Below are 20161 nucleotides of genomic sequence, written 5' to 3'. Positions count from 1 at the left end.
CACTCCATCCCCCTTCCTCCCCGAATCCTGAGCGCAGGAGCAGCAGGACAGTGGGTGTAGGGCCAACTGAAGTGCCAGCACTTGATAGCTTCCTGGCCAAACCAGTCAGGATCTCCTGTCAGAGGCTCCAAGATCTGCTGGTAGATCCCGATCTACTGGTTGGTGACCATTAATGTAGGTACAACATGTATGTCCACAAAAACGCAATACCCACATTCATATGACTCCTAAATTACAATTCATTGTTTCTTATTTCCACCCTTCTTGCTCTTGCCCTATTGATGGCATACTGACAGCAGATGTGGGCAACACTGTGAGATTTGACATAGCCCAATACTGTACGTCAAATTCAATCAAATTCTGGATGAAGACATCGCAATGTGAATGATGGACCCAATCCTGCTTTCACTGAAGTCCAGAGGAACACTTCCATTTACTTCACGGGAAATCAGAACAAGCCTTAATATGTCTTGTAGGAATTCCTGAATGCCCTATAAGATGAACTCAGAAAGCTGTCTGCCATGTTCCCTAGCTTAGGTCACAGGGCAGCAATTTTTCTCAGTGTATGAGGCGGAAATATGAGAAAGGAAAATATCTCCTCCTCTCTGGCTTATGTCAGTCATTTACAAAATACCGTGTGTCACTTGATAAATGTGTGAGGGAAAGCTGCAAGTCCTAAAGAAACAGCTTTTCTGGAGTAGATGCTGAAGAATATTTGACGAGGTGATTTAGCGCCCCGCTGCATATACCGTGGTACAGTTTTCTACTGGCAACTTAAAAAAAAAAAAGGTTTCTTGTCTAGGGAATGTAGGTCAGTCTTGGAGTAGGAATGAAAAAAGCAAGATCTGTTTTTGTGTGTGCGTGTGCACACATACTGACTGGGGAAAAAGTGAGGATCAATGAGTAGTGCTTGTTGCTCTTCCATTCCTGCTGCTTCCCTTGCTAAAAGGAATGGATTTTATAAGACAGGAACCTAAATTCAGATGTCTCCATGGGTTCAAAGGCAGGTGCTAAGAAAGCTCTCAAAACAGCACCTGATTGCCGCAGTGTGTCCAGGGACTTTAGCAAACTCTTAATAGTGTGCTCCCTTTCAAACGGTTTTGTACTACACAGTAATTACTTACTTTTCAGCCCTCTGTTCACGGAAAACTGAAATAGCTCACAGGCTGTCTCAGATGGTACAATCTATAGTGGGAACATTCTGTGTTGCTTACACAAAACTGCCGTATTTCCTCTGCCTTCTACAACCAGGAAACTGGCGCTGCTCTTTGTACAAATACAATGCTACAAGTATACTCATCAACTTCATTCATATTGATTTATTAAAGGAATTTATAAAAATATGCAGCATATTACGACAGGTTGAACCTCTCTAAGTCTAGCACCCTCAGGACCTGAGCAGTGCCAAATCAGAGAATTTGCTGGATCGTGGAAGGTCAGTATTGTCTAACAGCATTACCAACACTTGCTTTGTTTACCGGGCTCTTAGAAGACATTCAGGGGTAAATTAGAGGTAAATGACAGCACAAAACACTCAGAGCCAGGACTGCGGGTTATAAACAAACTTTACAGGACCACAGGAAATTTGGCCACACCTATGAGAAGTGGACATCTAGCTAACTAAAATCATGCCAGATCACAGATGTTGCCAGACCAGACAGTGCCAGATTAGAGAGATTCAACCTGTATTGAGCTGGTAGGTCAAATGACCATACAAAACGATACCTGAAAATTATTATTTTGTATCAGGTGAGTTATGTGAGATAAGATAAATACACAAGCATTCTTGTGTGTGACGTGCAATATACACATATCAAACCTTAATTTTGTTAGGCCACCCTGTTTGAGAATCACACACTTACCACTTCATGGACCTAATCCTAAACCCAATGAAGTCCATCCCTCTATTCCAGTCATTTTGAATACATCAATCACAGCAGTATTTAAGTGTCAGATACAAAATTGCATGAGCTCTCTGGGAAGGAAATCAAGTAGTTTAGTGCCTTGATGGCTAAGAGATCTGGTTTCCGACAATGAATTATTCTGTGAACTCAGGGGTGGAGAAGACAAAAATCTGAATTTGTTTGGAGGATATAGAAGAGCATCTCCAAAGACATTCCACAGAATGACCTTCCCTCCATAAAAAACAGTGTTAAAAAAGATTTTCTCCTAAAACACCCCAGTAACTTTTTTAAAGTAGTCCAGGCTGGATCTGGAGCTATCCCTAAGGGAGTTAATTTAGAGCTAATACTATTGTGTCTGTGGCAAAATAGACAGTACCAGGTAACAAGAAAAAATGCCCCATGAAAGTGTACAGTTGGTCTCTTTTTCCAGGGCTGCTATACAACTGCCCGATGGAGATGGAAAGCTTTAAAAAAAACTTTCACCATACACCCAGGAGACCTCTGCCATTGATTGAGCTTCTGTAGGGCTCTAGTGGATTGGAACCAAATAGACCTATAATGATTCAACTTTTTATATGTAAGAGAAATATGGAGTTGTTCAAATAGCAACTCCTTCTTGTTTTCATTAAATCCTGTGAATAAGAAACAAGTACACTTGAACCCCTTTAATCCAGCAATCTTGAGAAATAGCCTATGCTGGATTATGGAATTTTTCTGGACCATGGGTGTTCGTCATAATGAGGGTAAACAAAGTCTATTACTAAAACTTTTGTATGTACAAACTATTATAGACTACTGTACATGTTTAATATGTCGTAAATTAAATCCTTGATGCACTGTGTTTAAATTGTTATTGGAGGGAAGGTGCAGAATTGTACTAAGAGTAGGGGTGCAGGGTCTAGCACCCTGATCTGCTATTCCCAGATCACAGATACCCAGATTAAGAGGGGTCAAGTGTATTGGAACTAAGAAACAAATATTAAACGTTGCATATTAGAAGTGTGCCTTGCTTGGGTCACTTAATTTTAAAACTAATTGTTTATTCATTTAAAAAGTTTTTTAACATTGCATATATTCTGGCACTGTGAACCTTTAGAATTATTCCATTGTTATTTGGATTAATAGCTAGCTAGGTATGAACGTTCTGTGACAGAACTTGTCACTTTCATCAGCAAGGTACTTCATCCATGTCCCCTTTCCCTATATTGTTTCAATGTGAACATTTTGGAAGATCACTTACATTTTATTTCACCATTTTAATTTTAAAGATGTAACATTCTAAGTATAAAGAAGGTGCTTAATTTTTTTATTCAAATGCCTTTGAAAGCATATTTTGAGTAGAATATCACTGAGATAATACACTGATCAGCACACAGTATTGAAAGCATATACTGTACAAGAAAAAATGCTTAATATAACACAATACAGGACTATGTAGCACTTTAAAGACTAACAAGATGGTTTATTAGATGATGAGCTTTCGTGGGCCAGACCCACTTCCTCAGATCAAATAATGGAAGAAAATAGTCACAACCATTTATACCAAAGGATACAATTAAAAAAAATGAACACACATGAAAAGGACAAATCACATTACAGAACAGAAGGGGGATGTGGGGGGGGGGGGGGAAGGAAGGTGAATGCCAGTGAGTTAATGATATTAGAGGTGGGGAGGGGGAAATGTCTGTGAGTTAATAGTATTAGAGGTGATTATTGGGGAAGCTATCTTTGTAATGGGTAAGATAGTTGGAGTCTTTGTTAATTCCCCTGCGGAGAGTGTCGAATTTTAGCATGAATGCCAGTTCAGAGGATTCCCTTTCAAGTGCAGATTTGAATGTCTTCTGAAGTAGGATGCAGGTTAGCAGGTCATTCAGACCTAACCAAGTGAGTTATAAGATCAAGAACACATATTCCTGCGCCTCCAGAAATATAATCTATGCTATCATGTGCCGAAAGTGTCCGTCTGCTATGTACATTGGACAAACGTCTCAGACACTTCGCCAAAGAATCAATGCCCACAAAACAGACATTAGACAGGATCACAAAGAAAAAACAGTTGCTTGTCATTTCAACCAGAAAGGACACTGTCTGAATGAAAGCTCATCATCTAATAAACCATCTTGTTAGTCTTTAAAGTGCTACATAGTCCTGTATTTTGTTTCAGCTACACCAGACTAACACGGCTACATCTCTATCACTAATATAACACACTGACTCATATCATGTGATGGGAGTATTAATCTTTTCTAACCATCATTGTTAAGGTTCTGGAACTAGAAACAAACTTAATTATCTCATTAGCACACATGAGGCATTGTAACTTTATTACAAATTCAAATCTAGTAAAACAAATCTAGTAATTTTGTATTTTTATTTTAAAATCATGTTAAATGCGAGAAGTGATCTTTTTAAGCTAGGTGAGTGTCTAGTTATTTAGGTGTCCTCTGCATGTCTTGCAATGTGAATTACTAATGTAAATGATAGCAGTTTAAGTGCAGGGTGTAAAAAGGGTAAAAGAACAATGTCCCTAGATATGTCTGAAATGTGATTCTCAATATGCCTATTATACAGTACATTGTGTTAATTACAAATCAGTATGTAATCTGGAGTAGTAGGACTAGCTAACTGGGGAAGATCTGATCTCGATCTGAATTCTGTAGACCAGTTCCATCTCTAGAGATACAGACATATGAAACACTGAAGGCATTAGAACTGGCCAACTCCTGTTGTTCTTATTCAACTAAGTAGTCCTACTCAAGTCACTTTGTGGTCTTTGTACCTCTTCTTAAGCACAGAACAATAACTAAAAAGTTAATTTTGCAAAAAGATTAATGGTATGGTTTTTGTATTACCTCAGAACCCAGCAGCATTAAGTCTTATTTGGGGAAATAAAAAATTAGATATACATTTTGACATGACATTAGAAATGGGTAGACCTCAGGATACATATACCTCACCAAGAAGGCTTAAAGCCATCAAACTCATACTAAATCCCTTGACTGAAGTTACCCATGTGCTTACAAATTTGCAGGTTGAGATCCTTAGTCAATAAACACACAAGGGTTTAATCTCTCTCAAGTTTCAACAGGTTTCAAAGTTGGGTTGCTTGATCAAAATCCAAGTTATCCTGAAGGAAGCTGGAAATGTGGAAGCTCGGTCCTGACTTGAACTAAGCTTTTACTACTCACAACACAGACTGCTCTTTCTTCATCCTTTTCCCATTGATTTTGCATTCATTGAACACTTGTAACTCATTATGAAGTCAGTGCGACTTTAAGGTTACCTAACCAATCCACTACTGGACTCAGACTAAATTTTTGTAAAATAAATACATTGTTTAAATATTATTTTACTCTTTGGATATGTTCAATAGAAAGCCTACTAAACAAAGCTTCTATAAGAATGCACTCTGGGGAAAAGAGAGATTTAGTTATTTTTAATGCTGATAATTATTTTCCAAAAGAAGATTCTTTCCTCTGCTTCAACATTTACATTATGTTCTAAGATAGACACTGACGTGGGAAAAACAGCTACAAAAATCCAGGACTGGAAAAAAGAACTACCAAATGTAAAGGTCCTGTAAAATTCAGTAGCTCTAGATTTTTCTGTACTGGTTCACATGACCCTCGTTTTATTTTTAGAAAGGCAGTAATTCCCATTTGGATACAGTGCAATACCTTGTGCCCGAATGCTGTTTTGCACAAATAAACTAAAGAAAGTGTTGACTTAAAAATAAAACAGTGGAAGAGGAGAATTTTTTTTTCTCTGTGAAAATTTCCGGAAAAGCTGTAAACAAAGGCAGGGTTGGCTCAGTGGTTGAGTAACTCTGTTGAGCTGTTGAGGATGGAGAACATATCAAACCTCACAAAGTGAGGAAATGTTTGTAAAACAGTTAGTAAATCATGGACAGCAAGGTCACCATGTTTAGCAGCAGGAATGACACTTTGCCAAAAGCCCAGCTGTGAAAGGGCGTATACATACATGGCTTTATGTCTCATTTATTCTTCACATCCTATTTTTAATTTTTAAAAGATCTATTAAAAATCCAAGAGATTTCAAATTGATGAGATCTCTGTGCACTGCAGTGCAAGTCACTGGAGTAAAATTCTGTAACTCCTTGTTCAGTTTTACCTAAAAGAACACAAGATGTTAAAATATTTAAAAGTGATCTGTAGCCTGCACGATTGCTTTTAAGTCGGATACTGACTGACCTCTTGGTTTGGGTGACAAGGTTTGAGGTTCCAGCTGGGGATTCCGATTCACATTGTGAAAGAAAACGGGTTGTAGATATTGAAAACCAGCACAAAAAGAGGGTAAAAGGATACAATTGTAAATAATACACAAGACACATATTCACATACTATAATCAATGTTTGTATACTTTACGGCATTATGTTTATACTTTAGAGAATGTTTGTACTTACAAAAAGCTATTATTTTATTACAAGATGATGTGTAGCTATTTGATTTATAATGCAAATCACATGCTGGTGTAGAAATCAGAGACTCTTGTGGAGTCACACAGCAATTTGTGTGTGGCCTGCCACAAAGCATGAATGCTTTCATACAGCAAAGTAGGCACTTACGCACATGCTTAACTTTAAGCCTGGGAATAGTTTCATTAAATTCAGCAGAACTACTCACAGGCTAAAAGTTAAGTATGTGCTTGACGTGTTTTGCTGGAATGAGGTTTATATGTAGAAATAACACAAGATAAAGTTCCTTTTAGATTAAACAAAATTGTTTCAGCTACACCAGACTAACACGGCTACATTTCTATCACTTTTAGATTATGTCTTACTGATTAAAAAAAAAAAAGCCCACCGGGTTATATTAATGATTTATGACATTTTTAAGTGTTTCCTTTCCCGCAGCCCTCCCATGACATAGCTACGAACTTCATTAGGCTTTTTTTTTTTTTTTTTTTGCAACTGTATCACTTTTACCTTTTCATTATTACTGGGCGAAGGCAGAGCCCGGGGAAGGTAATGCTTCCCATTTATAGTTGTGGGCCCTGTGGATGTCAATGGGGCTATGCACATGCATCAAGGTAGGTATGTGCTTATTTTTTAGCCGGGCTGAAGCCTTGCTTTTGCTAAATGCAAGTTAGCAGCCAACTAAATAAGGTCCCCAGGAGGGCAAGGGGCTTTCTGCTCTCACATGTGTGCAAATGATTTCACTGAAATCACACCCAAGAAAGAGCACAGAAGCAGGCCCTCCTATGACTAAATAATAACAAACCCCAAACATTCCAGTCTGAGAGCTGGCTGGTCCATTCTATTTTTGTTGGTGTGGCCATGACTGAATAACTCTTCAGCAGAGCCACTATGAAATGGCTGCATTGATGCCTCAACATGGGTGGTTTTGTAGAAGATGAGCTTGGCGATGAGGGTTGGCCATGAGGGAATCTTTCCTGGAGTGGTGCTGACCAGACCCACCTCTAAATGGCTGGAAACTCTCCTTGATTGCCGAAATGTGCTATGTGACGTGAAACTGACCATGCTGCTTGGAATCAGCAGAAGAGAACTGCACTAAACAGGATCAGGAAAAGGTAAGGAAGTGGGCCGACCACCATGCAGAAACCACAGCTCAAGTCTACTAAGGAAGGGGGAAGAATCGGAACCGAAATGACGATCTTGGCACTCCCTGTAGGAGTGCTGAGACTCTGAAGACAAATGTGCTAGCCATCTAACGCACGGAGAGGGAGCATCCCCTATTTGTCACTAATCCCATGCAAGCTGGATTCCACCTTTCTTATACAAAATGACAGGCATTCGGAGGAGGCATAGGAAGCTATCATCTACAGTAGGACATGGGGTCTGGCACATGATCAGTTATTCAAGAGAAATAAACAATATTAAGTCAAAAACTCACATGCATACCACACGTATCTAAGACAAAGGGGCTAAGATAAACTTTATAAACTCATTACATTTAAAAGGTAGAGCAGACACTGTGCTTAATTCATTCCAGTGTCACCACAAAAACAGGAAGAAACAGGATTGGCGAGAAGGCCAATATGGCAGGGAGATTATTTTTCTTTTCAAATAAAATGTTCTCTCTTCATACCCTGGGAGTTCTCTTTTGCTTCAGTTCAGTTACTTCATTTTCAAAGCAGATGTTTAATTTTAAAAGCTCCTGAATCCTAACTCTAGATAATTTAGACCTGGTTACAGTGTGGTAAACCTCTGTATTTCAAATGTTTCCTTTCATCACTGCCAAACCCAATCCCCATATCCACCATTTCCCCCCAAGTCTCAGGGGTCTTAGCAAGCCAGATAAGGATCTGTATTTTGCACCCTGCCTTCAAGTACAAACCTATGCCTTGATTCATAGATTCCAAGGTAAGAAAGGACCAGTGTCATCCTTTAGTCTGACTGCCTATGTGACAAAGCCAGAGAACCTCCCCAAATAATTCCTACAGCAGATCTTTTAGAAAAACATCCACACTTGATTTAAAAATGGTCATGGATGAAGATCTCAACTCTGACCCCTGGCAACTTGTTCTAATGATTAATTACTGTCATCACTACACAGTTCCACCTTACATCGAGGTTGAACTGGTCTCATTTCAATTTTCAACAATTGGATGTTATGCCTTTCACGCCTCAATCCCACACTGAGAATAACGAGTCACCTGTGGACCACCATAAAAACCCACTGAATTTAGTAAGAGTTTTCAATGCTGTATCTGGTATTCAAGGGCTTGAAACGCTAAAGAATTCCACTTAATAGCTAAGTACGTGCAGGTGCCGAACATATCCTCTATGATGCACGGCAGCACAGCTTCACAGGTGATTAATCAGCCCCGCCCAATCGGAGGTTCAGGGCTCCTTGCATGGAGCTGACAGACTGGGCAGGGCTAATTAATTACCTGTGAAGCTGTGCTACCGCACAGCCCAGAGGGAACACTGGTGCCGAACAAGAGAATTTGCCGGACCACGGAAGGTCAGTATTGTCGAGCAGCATTACCAACCCTGCCACTGCTCACTGGGTTCTTAGGAGACATTTAGGGGTAAACTGGAGCTAAACAACAGCACAGAACACTGAGAGCCAGGACTGGTGGCTGTACACAACTTTATGGGACTGCGGGAAACTATGTCACATCCTTGATAAGTGGACAACTGGCTAACTAAAATCATGCTGGACCACGGATGTTGCCAGGCCAGGGAGTGCCGGACTAGAGAGGTTCCACCTGAGGTGGAAGCATACTCTTAAAGTTTCTTCACTACAAAAAGAGAAACATGTTGTTAACTCCAGAAGAAAAACAAACCAGTCAAGGGAATGTAAAACATGAGGGAGATGAAGTCCAGCGCAGAGATCTCCTGACGAATTGTGACTTTAATACAGGTAAATAACAAATGCTGGGCCATTTTCACTAAACTTTAAACCAACTTTAAAGCAACTTTATCTGCTAGCCAATCACTAGCAATAGTAAATCTCATTTGATTCAAAACTGCATGGTTGGGAGAGTGAAGGAGAAGTGGAATGGAAAATTCACTTTGTTCTTTCTCTTTCCATTCCACCACCAGTCAAGGTAAAATGGTCAATATAGTAAACAGCATATTAACATGTCACTGGGAACAATGAAAGAAAACTCTTTATTGCATAGAAATGGTGTAGTTGAAAAACAGAATTTAAAATATAAAAAAAACACAAGAACATACGAATGGCCATACTGAGTCAGACCAAAGGTCCATTTAGAGCAATGTCCTGTCTGCCAACAGTGACCAATGCCAAGTGCCCCAGAGGGAATGAACAGAACGGGGAATCAACAAGTGATTCATCCCCTGACACCCATTCCCAGTCTCTGAGACTGGAGACACCATTCCTGCCCATCTTGACTAACAGCCATTGATGGACTGATACTCCATGAATATATCTAGTTCTTTTCTGAAACCTGTTAAAAGTCCTGGCCTTCACAATATCCTCTGGCAAGGAGTTCTGTAGGTTGATGTGCATTCCATGAAAAAATAGTTCCTTTTGTTGGTTTTAAACCTGCTAGCTATTAAAACAATAAAACTACCAAAAGTCTTCTGAGAAGAAAATGAAAACCTATAGACTGTCACTATCAGAATTTGGATATGATCCTGAAGTCAAAGGGAACCATAGGTGCTCAGCAGTTCTAAGAACCCAGACTCTAGTTTGTCAATAAGGGTGTGTCTAGACTACATGCCTCTGTCGTCAGAGGCATGTAGATTAGACACATAGGCAAAGGCAAATGAATCCGCGATTTAAATGATCGCTGCTTCATTTAAATTTACATGGCTGCTGCGCTGAGACGACAAACAGCTTATCAGCTGTTTGTCCGCTCAGCGCGCTAGTCTGGACGCTCCCCTGCCGACATCAAAGCCCTTTGTCGGCAGCCCCGTTATTCCTCGTGGGATGAGGTTTACCGGGGCTGCAGACAAAGGGCTTTGATGTCGGCAGGGGAGCGTCCAGACTAGCGCGCTGAGTGGACAAACAGCTGATAAGCTGTTTGTCGGCTCAGCGTGGCAGCCATGTAAATTTAAATGAAGCCGCGATCATTTAAATCGTGACTTCATTTGCCTTTGCCAAAACAACAAATCTACATGGCTCCGTTGACGGAGCCATGTAGTTTAGACGTACCCTAACAGTTTAAGCTAAGAAACACTCTGCTTTTTCTAGGTTCTCTACCTGAGGTTATCTAGTTTTCCAGAAGTAACCACGAGCTAACCTCAACTTTAAAATCTATGTATGGTGACATACTAATTGTTAAGCCATTTCAACCACTGATAGATAGGAGAATATGTGCAGCCATAATGAAGATGCTATCTACCAATCATTGTTACAGGATCTTCTAGCTTCCAGATTTAAGACTAGTACAGTAAACTTCCGATAATCCGGCACCTTTAGGACCCAGGGGGTGCCGGATTAGCAGATATGCCTGACTATCAGAATGGTGGGTTATGAGGGGTCTGGCTCCCCCTTCCGATAGTCTGGCTCTGCCCCAGGCATCCCTGATTCAGCCGCTGCTGGTCAGTTTCAGCAGCGGCTGAATTGGGACGCCTGCAGCAGAGCAGCTGGAGTGCTGCCAGGTTGGTTCGGTAGCGCCGACCCTTGGTGCGGCGAGACCAACCCGGCAGCACCCCAGCTGCTCTTGGGGACACCTGGGGCAGAGCAGCTGGGGTACTGCCGGGTTGGTCTGGCAGCGCTGCTCCTCGGCGCTACTGGAGCAACCCAGCAGCCCCCCAGCTGCTCTGCCCCAGGTGTCCCCAAGTCAGCCGCTGCTGAAACTGACCAGCGGCTGACTCCAGGAAGCCCGAGGCAGAGCTGCTCTGCCTCAGGCTTCCTGGAATCAGCCGCTATTAAGTTTCAGCAATGGCTGAATCAGGACCTGGGACAGAGCAGCTGGGGAGCTGCCGGGTTGGTCCCACAGCGCCGAGGAGCGGCGCTACTGGACCAACCTGGCAGCACCCCAGCTGCTCTGCCCCAGGCGTCCCCAAGTCAGCTGCTGCTGAAACTGATCAGGGGCTGATTCCAGGAAGCCAGGGCAGAGCAGCTCTGCCTCGGGCTTCCTGGAGTCAGCCGCTGGTCAGTTTCAGCAGTGGCTGAATCGGGGGCAGCTGGGGTGCTGCTGGGTTGGTCCCGCAGCCCCGAGGGGCAGCGCTACTGTACCTACCCGGCAGCACTCCAGCTGCTCTGCCCCGGGCTTCCTGGTTTCAGCCGCTGGTCAGTTTTAGCAGCGGCTGAATCCGGAAGCTGGGGCCAGAGCAGCTCCAATGGTCTGGCTGCCCGGAGCACTTCCAGGTTCCTGATGGTGCCGGACCATCAGGAGTGCCGGACCATCAGATGCCAGACCATCGGAGTTTTACTGTAATTTGGAGGAATAGAAAATGTTTGTTTCTCAAGGGGAGAAACTGAATTCCATTTAAGACAGAGATGTCAATTTTTTACCATGCCAATAAGATGATGACTTACGGGTAACAATACATTGGTACAATTTCACGTATACGATGTGTATCTCTTTTTTAAATATGAAGGAGAAAACCCCATGAGTATTGATCAACCTGATGTGCATGTTGGAGAGAAAACTTCCATTTGTTCAATGTTCTAGAAAACGGATCATTGTTTCTTTTTGTGAATCTTTATTTCCCCCATTACCTAGAGTATTTTAACTCTCAGCTAATTAGAAGTTTGGTCTTTACTGAGCAAGTTCCCATGTCATCTGATGAATTGTTTTTGCTGAGCAGTTCAGAATATTAATGAGATTAAGTCAACAATATACTCTGAATAGCCATTATGTGGATTAAAATTTACTGTTCTCAATTTACCTAATGTACTGTAGAATTCTTCTGAATTACTGAATACCTAAGAAATGAAGATGTTAATTAACAGACAATATGCTTTCCATTTAATTATTACAATTATATTTTGTGTAGGAAAAATTAAGGAATTTTTGTTAGCTGACATTTTTATATGTAAATCTCTGCTTAATGAACGACATGCTAAGATGGCTGCACCCAACTGCTGTGGGGCTTTTGCACGCCATTTTATTTTTATTCTCAACTCAGCTGAGATGATTGGAGGAGTTTTCTGTTATATATTTACCGGTAGAGCTAGAACGTTTCATGTTTTTCCACTGAGAGAAGTAAAGCAGGATTGAATTTACTCTAAAGGAAAGTGCTCCACTTCACAAACTCGCATATATAGCCTTGTGACTGGAATCCACATAACGTAGCTTGATATGAAGCTTACGCCCTCTGACTAACTTCTGCATTTTACTTGGCCAGAAAACTGGTCTCGACTACTACCATTAGTCAACTCTCTTCTCAAGCACCATATTTATTACAACGAAAGGAGAAAAATATTTTTTCTTAGACTTTGCCAAGAAGATAGTGTACCCTGAAAGATACATTTATTGGACTTAAACCCTAGATTTGAAGTTATTTAAATACGTTTCCAAGAGCCCATGTTCTTATTCTTAGGTGCTAGAAATAATTTTATTACATCACTTCCTTCAATTTACTGTCTCTTGAAGAGAGATTAAAAAGACTTGGACTTTTCAGCTTAGAAAAGAGTAGACTAAAGGGCACTATGACAGAGATCGATAAAATCATGACTGGTATAGAAAAAGTGAACTAGGAAAAGTTATTTACTTATTCCCACAATAAAAGTACTAGGGGTCACCAAATGAAATTAACAGGCAGCAGGTTTAAAACAAACAAAAGGAAGTTTTTCTTCACTCAGCGCACAGTCAGCCTATGGAACTCCTTGCCAGAGGATGCAGTGAAGGCTAGGACTTTAACAGGGTTAAAAAAAAGAGCTAGATAGATTCATGGAAGTTAGGTCCATCAATGGCTATTAGGCAGGATGGGTAGGAATGGTATCCCTGGCCTCTGTTTCTCTGGAGGTGGGTAAAAGGGGAGGGATTACATGAGGAATACCTGTTGTGATCCCTCCTTCTGAGGCATTTGGTATTGGCTACTGTCGGCAGACAGGTCACTGGGCTGGATGGACCTTTGGTCTGACCCAGTCTGGCTGTTCTCTTGCTGGCAAACTATAAATCCACATTAAACCTGAGACACACTCAGAGTATGGGGTGGTGTCCTGGACATTTTTGGCTAATAGACATTGATGGACCTATTCTCCATGCATCAGTTAATAAGCTAGAACAAGGGTGATGGAACCATTTATGGGAAGGGTAATATTGCCACTTAAAGTGGTATTATTTGTGTGCATACCAGGATTCATGGACAATAAATACTGAAGTGGAAAAGTGGTTTACATGAGCATTATTATTTTGCATAGTACTCTGCATTAATGCAAACGTTTTAATGTTTGCATTAGTTACCAGCGGATCATGTAAATGCACACAGTATGTGCTCAGGTTTTGAACCCAACTGACAATAACAGTTTTTTGCTTTTTTAAAAAATGTTCTCTGTAGTTTGCCATTTTAAAATCCGTTCCTCTTATTTTGATTCATTTGATTTTACAGCATCTAGGCTTGGCACGTCAGGACCAACGACTAACAGCAGCCTTTGACACAGATGACACTGCTGGCCTTGAAATGACTCCCTTTCTTTTCCCCTTGATGCTCAATTCCAGAGCACTAGTGGGTTAGCATAAAGAGCCCAGCTCAAATATCCATTTCTAGAAATAAGCTACGATTTCTGTCTTTACAGAAAGTTCTTAAGAATTGTTATAACTAGACAACAATTATAAGGGAAATATTAAAAATGTTCAAGTCAGTGAAAATAGACAATTTTATTAATCCGTTATCGATTTCTCTAAAGAATTTTGACTTTGGAAGGTTTTTCTTTAAAAAGCTGAAATGTCATCTGCAACGTTTTATAAAGAAAATAAACATAAAAAGAATATTTTATAGCAAAAAAGAGAAGAAAAGAAAGTAGGATAACAGTTTTCAAACAGTTTCAGTTCAGACATTACAAACCGGCCAGCATAGGGTACTAGATTCCTAAGTATCCGTCATAGTACTATTTAAAATCAGCACTCCTTCTTACTCCAAAGTAGAGGACAACTCTTATCTCAGAAAGAGATTCCTGCCCCTAAACAGGCCTGTTGGTGTTTCCAATTTCCTTATATAACAAGGCTCTAATGTTATCGAGGAAGTGGGTAGATACAGAGGAATCAAGGAGGATAAAAAAGCACTAGACCTGTAACCTCTGGGGTCAAGAGGTTATGACTTGAGGGCCCAACAGTAAGGTGGAAGGATGTTTTTCAGGTAGTTTTAAATTACCTCATTTTACTGGCCTTTTCCAAGAGGAAGAGAGATAACATCTAACGCAAAAGATGAATATTGCATACAAAAATACACTTGAACGGCTCACAAACCCATTCAAATCAAGTCACTGACTATAGAGTAAATAGTTTTACTGTAGGGTAAAATGTTACACAAAATGTATTTCTCTCTTGGCAATGTATTTGTGACTATTATGCAGTAGTTGCATAGTCAGAAAAAAACCCAAGACATCTTGTGTTTATAAGACTATCTGCAAAAGTAAAAGAGGAATCTACATGGCTCTGGGGTAGTTTTGTTAAAACATAAGAACACAAGTATGACCACACCGTGTCACACCACTGGCCCATCTAGCCCAGTATCCTGTCTTCCAACAAAAGCCAGCCCCAGAGGCTTCAAACGTGAAAAGAATAGAGCACTTTATTGAATGACCCCCTCCCCTCTCTTTACCACCCACATTTTCTTGCATTCACAGGTTCTCAGAGTATGGGGTGGAATCCTGGACCATTTTGGCTAACATCCCATTGATAGACCTATCCTCCATGAACTTATCAGTTTTTTTCTGGCCCCGCTTCTACATTTTGCCCTCACGACATCATCAGGCAACAAATTCCATTGTATTGTGCAGAGGTACTTCCCTCTGTTTTAAACCTGCTGCTTATTCATTACATTGGGTGACTCAGGTCCATGTGTTATGTAAAGGGGCAAACAGCAGGTCCTTATTTATTTTCTTCATAGCATTCAGGTTTTTATAGTGTTTTATTATATCCGCCTTCAGTCATATCAGTCTTTTTAGTCTCTCCCAATAGGCAAGCAAGCTATTCCATACCCCCTCCTCATTTGCTTCCCTTTTCTGTACTCTTCCAATTCTAACAAACCTTTGTAGAGATGGGGCAACCAGAACTGGATGCAGTATTCAAGGTGGGGGGATTCTATGGATTTATATAGCGGCATTATGATTTTCTGTCTTTGGACTTAATTATTATGAATAATTTTGTATAATTTGCAAACTCTCTCATCTGTTTTCCTTTTCTTTCCAGATCATTATAAATATGTTGAATAGCACTGGTCCCAGTACAGGCTCTCAGGAGACCAGCAATTTACCTTGCTCCAATGTCAGAACTGACTATTTATTCCTACCTTTTGATTCCTATCTTTTAACTAGTTCCTAATCCAACAGAAGACCGCTCCCTCTTATACTATGGCTTCCTCCCTTGCTTAAATTTATGGAAGGAAGCTGTTTATCGTTTATTAGGAAAAATATAGTATACTGCATATGGAAAACAGAGCTGCACACAAAAGAGTGATGTTGTATACATCTATTTTCTGCGCACCAGTAAGGAGTGAGGACAAGTACCACATGGCCTGAAGCTCTGATACCTGCTGCGTCTTGAAGTCAATAACAAAATTCCCACCAACTTCCACAGGAAAGATTTTACCTATATTGCCTGAACAGTAACATAATTGTCCAATAATTGACATCACAGTCTATGCTAAATGGGAAAGTTGACTTAAGACAGGGGAGTCCAAACTTTTTTCAAAGAGGGCCAGATTTGATGAAGTGAACATGCGTGAGGGCCGACCATTTTGCCTGACATTCTTTGAACCATTAAAATTAAATGCAAATTAACTATTTTATGCAAAGTTTATTGCAAACGGCATACTTTTCATTTCGTCACATGGATGACAAATCTAAACAGGTGTTAAATCACTCTGCCTTTCATATCTGAAGGCCAGATGAAAAAAAAATCCAGGAAGCTGAAATATATGTCAGGAACATTGTAAAGTACATTACATATTATTGGTAATAAAGGTTGTCTGTCAACTTTTAAGTTAAAAAAATACGAACAGGAACATAACACCAAGTATACATGTTGTGTCCAAATATATTTATAACTGATTTAGACCAACTGACATTAACTGAGATTTTACAATGTATTCATTTCAATACATATGGATTTGTTGGGGGCCTTAAAAGATAGATATTGCCAAATTACCTGGGGGGCCGTATTAAACCGGAACACGGGCCGCAATTGGCCCACGGGCCAGACTTTGGACATGCCTGACTTAAGATATACAACTCCAGCTACATTAATTATGTAGCTGGAGTCAAATTTTGGTGCCATCCACACAGTGGGAGGTCGATGGGAACATACACTCCCGTCGACTTTCCTTACTCCTCGTGAAGAGTAGGACTAACGGGGCCAATGGGAGCGCCCTCTCAGTTAGAATTAGCGTGTCTTCACTAGACCAGCTAATTCGAACCCCAGAAGATCGACTGCAGTAGCACTGATCTTCTCCATTGTATTGACAAGCCCACAGTGACATAAATGGGAGGTTTCTGTACTTCAATGTCAACCTAATGAGTACAAAACATCTTCAAGTGATTGTGGAAGGAGAATTCTAGAATAACCATCTGAAGACCAATCATTTTTAAGGAAAACATTTTTAAAGGTTTGGATTATGTAGGTTTCTATATGCTGTGTCATTGTACTGGTCTGACAGCAGGGACATTTCAACATAAGGATGAGATTTAGGATTCCAGTCCCGAGGCTAGTGGTGTCTAAGCAGATCAAATAGGAGATACATGCTGTCTGTTGGTGAAGAAACTAAAGCGTGCTGGATTGTTTTCTTAAAACGAAAGAAGAGGCTAATGTAACAGAAAATAGATGACAATCATTACTTACCAGTGCCATTCAATGCAGAAAAGTTACCTCTTTTTTAGATGCACTAAAAATAGTTTGGAGAAAAAACTGTACACCACAGAAAAAAAAATCTCCAGAAAATTTTGTCAATTGATTGACCCAAAACTCAATCCATGACAGAAAAAATTCATCTCTTACTCCAGAATGCAAAATACTCAATGAAAGACTGGTTTTAGTTTTAAATAAAACACAAACAGATTGGGCGTTATGCACCAAAGGGGTGGTGCTTAACTATTTCCGTTGTGTGAATAGCAATACCTGGGAAATGGAGGACTTACCTATCACATAAACTTCACATTTCTATTAAATTCAGGCTGCAATTTTCAAGGGAGAATTAGCACCCAATGTCTACATCTATCTCCTTTAGGCAGCTTTGGGATCCCCTGCCTTAGTGTTCTGCGTCTCCTAATTCTGGTACCTTTAAGTGTTGATTAAGAAAATAGACATGTTGACACTGTTGTCCAGTTGATGAGGTAATAAAATAGGGTCTGATTCAGAAAGTTGCAGAATAGGCAAAATACAAAGAATGGGCAAATCATACCAAAGCCAAAGGGAGAAGAGAGTGTCCAGGACATTTTACGATAGGATTCTTGGTGAAGGATGAAAACGGTATTCAACCCCTTCTTCAGACTACATAATTCCAGGTGAAGTGACTGTGTGTTTGTGTGTGTGTATTTACGTCTGTTTTGCACAGCTTCTGAGTGAAGACAAAGTTAATTTTCAAAATATTGCGGAATCTGTATAGTCTACAACATTTGAGAGAGTTTCTGTGCCTGTTTGTTCAGGAATTCCTAAATGTTAGGACCACCAAATTTGGTACGCTTCTTCCTCTTAGCATAACCGAAAGCGAGATAAGGTTTTGGTTGGGCCAGGAAAATGGGATGTGCCTGGAATGTGACTGGGTCTTATAAAACAATACAGAAAAAAGACAATCACCAGGCGGGTGAAAGGGGCTTTCTGGGGGAGGGGAGGCCCTGTCCAGAACTGTTCCCACCCCAAGCCTCCCACCGCTCAGGTACCCTGTAGGGAGGGCTAAAGCTTCTCCTGATTCATACAGAAGCATTGCTGACTGCTCCCCTTTGTTAGGGAGTGAAGGGTAAATGCGGTTTGTTGCATTCCTCACTCTGGCTGAGGAGCGCGGGGGTACACGAACCTGGACCTGCCCCAGTTGGGGGAAATTTACCCTTCCCCTCCGACTGGGCCCACTGGAGCTGCAGCAACTATAGAGAGGCGCTTCTCACCTGGCCCCAAGCTGCTATGGTGAGAGAGGGCTGGGGTAGCCCTCTCTCCTGGGGCAGCCTGACTACCGAACCCCTCCTCCCCAGCCCTACCCCAGAGCAATGATTTAAATGAAGCATGAACATTCTAATTTTAGTTTTCAGAAAAACAAACATTGACGTTAAGGACCCAAGCAATGCCAGAGAAATCTTCTAGTAGCAACTATTTTTAATCACCAAAATGGTATCTGTTTTACCTTTATATCTCAATTGCAATGCTTTTGGGGGAGAATGAAAAAAGGTTCCTCACATTTAATTCTTAAGGCAAAGAGAAGTTAAAATAAATACTTTTCTGCACCGAGACAAGTAACTTTAAAGTGAACCCAGAAGAATATATACAAGTACATAGAATATGGGTAAAACAAATTACGTAAATCAATCATCCCCTCTCCACTTAAAAATCATGGAAAAGGCCAACATCCCAATCTTCTCCACTGGATCGTCTTCGTAAATACGCAGAAGTGGCAAATGGAATAGAAAACTTTGTACCATTCTTCCATCTGCCTACCAATGACCATGACATTACACCCCAACTATTCTATAGTGCATATATGCTTCCCTTTTGTACCGTTAAGGAGTGTATCAGACTCCATGACAAGCCCGCAGAACCGAGAGTGAATACCAATCAATGCAAGCCTTCCGTCTCGGAAACTCCTCACTTATTTGATTAAGTTAGGTGAAAACCAGAGCAGTCATGCTTGTAGCTTTTCTTCCTTTTTCCTTTCCTCCACTCTTTTTCTTTCTAATGCGAATCGGAAGTCTATGTGGAGCAGTCTGGCTAGCCCCGGTCTAACCTCCCCATCTGGAAGGGACTTAAGTAGCCTTGGGGCTACATCCAACCCTTCCCAGCTGCTGGGTTTTGGGTTTTTTGTTTTTGCGGGCTTGAGAAAGCATATTTATATAAATGATTGCCATATCCTTTGCCAGCTGTTGACCCTGCTCTTGTCCCGGCTGGGGCATGTTTTTCATTTTTAGCGGCCACAGACTGGAACTGACCCTGCTAGAGTTAGCACGCTATGCAAACAGCTTTACGCATTATTGCTGTGACAGTTAAGACAATGGCTGCACAGTGTAATCTGAGGGACCGGTGTTTCCCTTTGGGCTAATGTCACAGAATCCAGAACTGGAAGTATCAGTTGAAAAAATAAATTATGAGATTCACAACACTTTTGAGCGGCTTCCTCTCCTGCTAATAAGCACTCAGGGATTTCAGACAGCATTCGCATTAGCCAAAGGTTAACAGAAATACATACACACAGACCATTTTTGTTGGGCCACTTTTCATATCAGTGTAAGAAAATCTTCTGGATTGTACTTTAAAAAAAATTCAAATAGAATCTTTATAGGAACAGTCTTCTCTTTAGCTGAAATGTTTTTAGAAAACATCAGTGGACCTATTATGAACTTAAGAAGAATAGAGATCAATCACAATCCACTTCTTCAATAAATGAAATCTTTCACATCAAATGTATCTTACCACACAAACAAAAAGAGTATCACTGCTTTCCCCCACCTCTAAAGCACTGTTTCAGAAATGCATCCACCAGACTTAA

General features: G+C 40.7%; 1 protein-coding gene across 11 annotated transcripts in view; it reads right to left on the bottom strand.

Moving 5' to 3' along the window:
* Positions 1-20161, bottom strand: part of BCAS3 (BCAS3 microtubule associated cell migration factor) — a 590230-nt gene that overhangs the window by 201898 nt on the left and 368171 nt on the right. The gene's annotated exons all lie outside the window — the stretch shown is intronic.

Source organism: Pelodiscus sinensis, chromosome 21, assembly GCF_052426305.1.
Source record: "Pelodiscus sinensis isolate ZL-2025 chromosome 21, ASM5242630v1, whole genome shotgun sequence".
Classification (NCBI taxonomy): domain Eukaryota; kingdom Metazoa; phylum Chordata; order Testudines; family Trionychidae; genus Pelodiscus; species Pelodiscus sinensis.
The sequence above is the reverse complement of the archived record's forward strand: the minus strand, read 5'-3'. Positions and strand labels throughout refer to the sequence as shown.